Here is a 5533-nt window from a genome sequence, read left to right on the forward strand (position 1 = left end):
AGCAGGTTTGCAGAGTTGCTGAGAGGTTTAGAGGTGTCGAAGAAGCCTATAAAGACAGCATGTGTAAAATTGAGTTGAATGCTGTATGCCACCACAACTGGGCAAAAGATTTTAACATATGTCTTTGATGCTAGGGCATGGGCAGGACTACTGGAATTATGTTATAGTAGATGGCCAAATAATGTGTAAGAATTTATTAAATTATGTGGCTAGTAAAGGCAAATGGTGTGCTGAAATGCAGCATATTCAATGGCGGTATTCATTTTTATATACTTTTTCTTATTTTAAGAGAGATTAATGCTAGGCCGGTATAAAAAGTAAATTATGCTAGCAAAATTCCGAAAATTATGGCATTATACAACATCACACAATTATGCCAACGTTAATGGCAAAATTATAGAGTAAGAACAACTTCAACAGCTAGAAAGCAATCAGCTGTTATTCATGGCAACTGTATATTTCACGCTAATATTTTAGCACAAAATGCACCCCCGTCTCAAAAACTGGTCAGAGGACGTGTTTCAAGCTAAAGTGTAGTACTAAACTTATGGATTAATATTTCACATAATTGTGTGTACATTTATTAAATTTCCAGGAATTTCTCGTAACTGCTGAGAATCAAATTACTTAAATTCCACTCACTCCTAAGTAGTATGGTTTGGGTAAAGGTCTCACTTCATTAGTTCCAGTTCAACATCTGGATAGAGCAATCAGCTACTCATGACTAGTCAACCTTGGAAAGCGTTAAAGATGGACATGCTCATTTTGTCAGGCACAGGGAGATAAAGTGATTTCCCCAGCTTCGAGGTCTACTGCTCTAGCCATTAGGCCACTCCCTTGCCCCTATTTTCAGACAGAGTACCAATTAACATGTTGCTCATCAATAAAAAAACATTTTCCTAATCCTAATATTCTCCCAATAACCAATACAATTTTAGACATATTTTTGCAATTTTAAAATGGTTATTCTTCCATTGGGCAAACCTTGACATATGTCTATGGAAACAGCAGGATTTGAACCCTTGACCTTCAAACCAAGTGTTAAAATTAATTAAACATCATGCAACGCAGTGCAGTAACTAGTGCTACTGTGCTGCGTTGCATCAGTTAAAGAGAGCAGGAAAGTGCCCTGTGTCCTAAGATAGGGCACAGTACTGCTCTCTCCCTTGTCTGGGCACACAATCAGACTGCCTTGAACCATACATACTCCTTTACACCATAGTACAATGGTGTGTATGTGTGATATCTAGCATAGACATTGTGCTTAGAAGTTACACCTCCAGTATAAAATGCTATGCCTAGAAAAAAACTTAAAAATGATTCCCTCTTTGGAGTGTTGTGTACATGGCTGTACACATACAAAGTCTGAAATAAAACCATCTCTCAAACTATTGTTAGTTGATATGGCTTTGCATCAAAACCCGTGGGTGGTTACTTAGGAACACCAATGTACCACCCAGGGAATGGTCCCTGCAGCATAGAAATGCAAACATATACTAAATGTTGATTTCTGCTACTTTTCCAGCCTAAACAAGTTGTGCGCTGACAGGTAAATTCAAAATAAACGTTTTCCGCTGGTTTACATCACCTATAAGTCTAATAAAGTAGCTATTAGGCCACAAACCGCAGACTGGGGGTGTACTGCTGCTTGCAATGCAGCAATCTCCAAGTCTGTCAGATACCAACATGCACATTACAGACAAACACATGGCTTTACAGTATTAGCGACACACAAATTCATGGTCTGTGTAAATAACGGACAGGTCGTCACTGTAGTTCTACATTACGTTGTGCTAAGATCACACAAATGTACTTAAAAACAGATGTGGTTGTTTAAAGCCACATACAAACCTAAATCCTTTTCAAAAGACTCTTCATAATCGGCCGCTATGAGTGCTGTTGTCAGGGCTTAGACAGTGAGATTTGGGGTCGCTGTCTAAAATAGTATAGTGGGTAAAAATAACAGGTGGGATTGCTACTCCAAGCGATTGCCAGTGATTAGACTATTTGCAACCATATGTCCCATCACCTTTTGGGTGTTTGAGTTCCAGTAGTATGTCTAGAACCTGAGCATGGTGCAGCTTTCCGACTTTTACTGCCAATTCTGAAAATTACTGGCTTTCCACCTATTCAAGGAGGACTTTGTGTGCAGATTTACAATTTATGGGGTAAGCCAGTCATTATATACATTTAAGTTTCAACTTCAAAAAATGACAGGTTAAAAATGACATAAACATGGCAAACCTGACTCAGGGTCTCAGACCCAACTGCCAATCCAAGATGACATTTGGAAGATGGCACACCTCAAACAACCCAGGTGAAGTTATCCTCCTGCTTGTCTTACATGGGCTTGGTAGTTCTCTCTGGAAACTCATGACTACCATACTCACATACCACAGGATCAATTATTTTAAATGTATTTCAACTACACACACTCTTCTGCATCTCTACTATGGAAAGCCTTGATGGGAGACTTGCCAAATCAATGCATGGAGGCCGGGCTCCATGTGGCCATTCCTTGCTTTTTGCAAATCGTTTGATCAAGTGACTGACGGCCCCATGTATTAATCCTAAGTTGCAAGAGAGGGGGACACACCAGCAAATAAAAAGGGCCAGAATTGGCTAAGAAACAATGCACAAAGCAAGCCGTGAAAATGTTTGACATGCATATTGTGCAACAAACAAAATGTAAAATATGATACCATCTCTCCAAAATTCAAAATAATGTATTTATTTAACATTCAGAAGGATTTCACCATAGTCCATCAGATGATATCCCTACATATAAAATCATGTATTAAAAAGTGATAGTCTTTCAACATGAACTTAGAAACATTAATGGCTCGCCTCAAACAACAATGCAATTTGTGAACTAAGAAGCAAGTTAGTAGACATATAAACCATAAATATTGCCTAGATTCTTATTACAGATAGAGCAACACTATAGTCTATAAAATCAAACAGAAAAGGTGCTTGCACTGCTTCATCCAAACTCAAGCACTTAAAGGTTCTCTAATAAGTGATGATAAAGAAAAAGGAAATACAATGTTTGCCTAGAATCACACAATTTGAACAAGCAGAGAAGCTTGTATTGATTTCAGGTTATCTGGTTTCACATTTTGAAATTCAGCCACCAGATATATATTATCTTGGTCTCTCTCTACTTTTTTACATCGAAGATCACTGTTAAGCCCAGGTGGTAAACTCCTCTTCAATTGAGTTTTCCGCACTCCGCGGAGCACAGTCTTTGTCCTTATGCTCCCCAATGTCAAGTTGGTGAGCGAGGGTGAGGAAAATTCACCTCCAGGTGAGATTTTCTTTGTTCTCGCACCTTATCGTCAAGCTGGCGAGTGAGAAAAATTCACCTCCCAGCGAGATTTCTCAGCGTAGGCAGTCGAATTTGCTAAATGATGGTGGTCACAGGTGGTCACGATTGCTCGCGTTAAGATACCTTCTGTTTGCGTTAGGAAAACTGACACTTGAGTAGAAAATCTACTCGTGGCAGAAAAGAAGCAGCACCCGCCTGCATTGCGCATGGTGCCATTCACGTTCATTTCCAAGTTCCTGGCACTGAAAATAAACATGAACAAGCATGTCCAAGCGCACTTTGCCACTTGCAGAACTCCGCTTAGCGCAGCTGAGTTTTTGGTCACTTTGCAGCGTTCCGCATAGCAGAACTCTGTGAACTTCACCCAGGCTTAGCCAGTGTTTTGTCTTTAATTCTTGGTGCACAAGGGGAAACCTACAAAACATAGGAGACCCGACTCTACCCCCCGTTCCAACTACAAAGCCAAGAATTAATTTTTCTGGGGGGATGGCACACCCCAAGCACTCCCCCCCCCCGCCCTGAAGCTACAACCCTGGTTGTTGCAAATCAGAGCTGTAGAACGCCTTGCTGAACTCCCTAGGCCCTCTCTGTCTGGCTGTAGCTGGCACATGATCTGAGGGGATGGGTGAAGCTGTCCTCACTCCCCGCAGAGACAGAAGTGGAAATACCATTTTGGAGGAACTGCAGTCCAATCCTGATATTTTACAAAAACCTTAACCCCAGAGAACTTTGCATGTCATTCAAAATTGCTTATACAACCATAACTTATTTTCAATGCACTCATACAGTGGGACGATCGAAGCTAGAGCGCAAAATTACATTTGCAAGTTATCTGAGTCTAAATGCAATGTTACCAAATGTCAATGTTGAAAGTAAAAACAGGTAAGAATGAAGAAGCATTTGCAAAATGCTATAAGTATTTTTTTCAATTTGATATTTTGCATGAAATGCAAGGGCTTACAAGTAATAAAATGGCCCCATTTATTATAGGTTATTCTACAAACTCAATTTTCCACAGTCATGGTTTATTTTCTATTAATAAATACACCAATTCATCAATATTATATGAAAGAATAAAATAAGCAAAATAAACTATCGAATAGACAACACACTTCAGAGTCATAACTTTTTCTCAAATAGACACAATTCTAAATAAGTGTGAGAAGATAAGGCACACATTTTCAGTACAGATCATTAAAAGATGCTCTTCAAAAATTACACACGAGAATCAAAGAGAATGCAATGTTTATTTTGTCGCAGAAGGTGATGCTGGAAGCAGAAGGATGTGATTGGGTACCTCAGTGATGCCTTCCCACGATGGAAGAATGCCTCACTTCCAGGGTTGGAGTAACTTGCAGAGCACTTGCTTCAGCTTGATATGTTTCAGAATCAGAATAATGCATTGTGCTGGCATATAGGAGGTAATGATTATCTTGCAAATGAACTGAAACATAGTCGAAATTGCGAACATTAAGGCAAATGTTGCCAGAAAAAAGAAAATCTGGTCCAGAAGGAGGGCTCCAACTATTTTGGCTGCTCCAAAGTGAGCTTCCAGCCGGGGTTGACTGAATCCTCTGGCATTCTCTCTCATACGACGGACATGTCTGCCGAGGGATATGAGGATGAGTGTGATGGAAGAAATATCAAGCAGAAGAGGCAGGCAGAAGCCAAAAATGTTAAGTAACATTAGATACAAAGTATCAAAAACGACTTTCCCATGAATAACAGTAGAATTATTGATTCTATCAGTTCCATTTTGATGAGATTTCCTGTATACTTCCCAGTATGAGGGAATACTGAGGACCAACGAGCTCACGACAGATGCCAAGAGCAGCCAGGGCACCATCTTAGAGATCCTGGGTTTTAAGTAGAAGAAGAGGGGGTGGTTGAAGTCCACAATCTTCACGCTGTAGAAGACACAGAGGCAGGAGGTGAACCAGGAACTACAAGTGCCAGACCAGGTCAGGAGCTGACTTATGACTACAAAAGGGTATTCCATGGTTTCAACATCCAGCCTTTTGAAGGAAACATAAGTGTACGCTATGTAGGTACACTGAAAGCATGTACTGGAGACCCCCAGAGCCACTACGATAAGATCACAGCTGTTCAGGCTCTTTCCCCTATTCCAGGCAATTGCATTAATGGTCACATTGAACCCATTGGCAAGTATTCCAATCCCATTCACTATGAATGAGAAAATCAGCA

This window comes from Lissotriton vulgaris, unplaced genomic scaffold (genome assembly GCF_964263255.1).
Source record: "Lissotriton vulgaris unplaced genomic scaffold, aLisVul1.2 SCAFFOLD_3049, whole genome shotgun sequence".
Lineage (NCBI taxonomy): Eukaryota > Metazoa > Chordata > Amphibia > Caudata > Salamandridae > Lissotriton > Lissotriton vulgaris.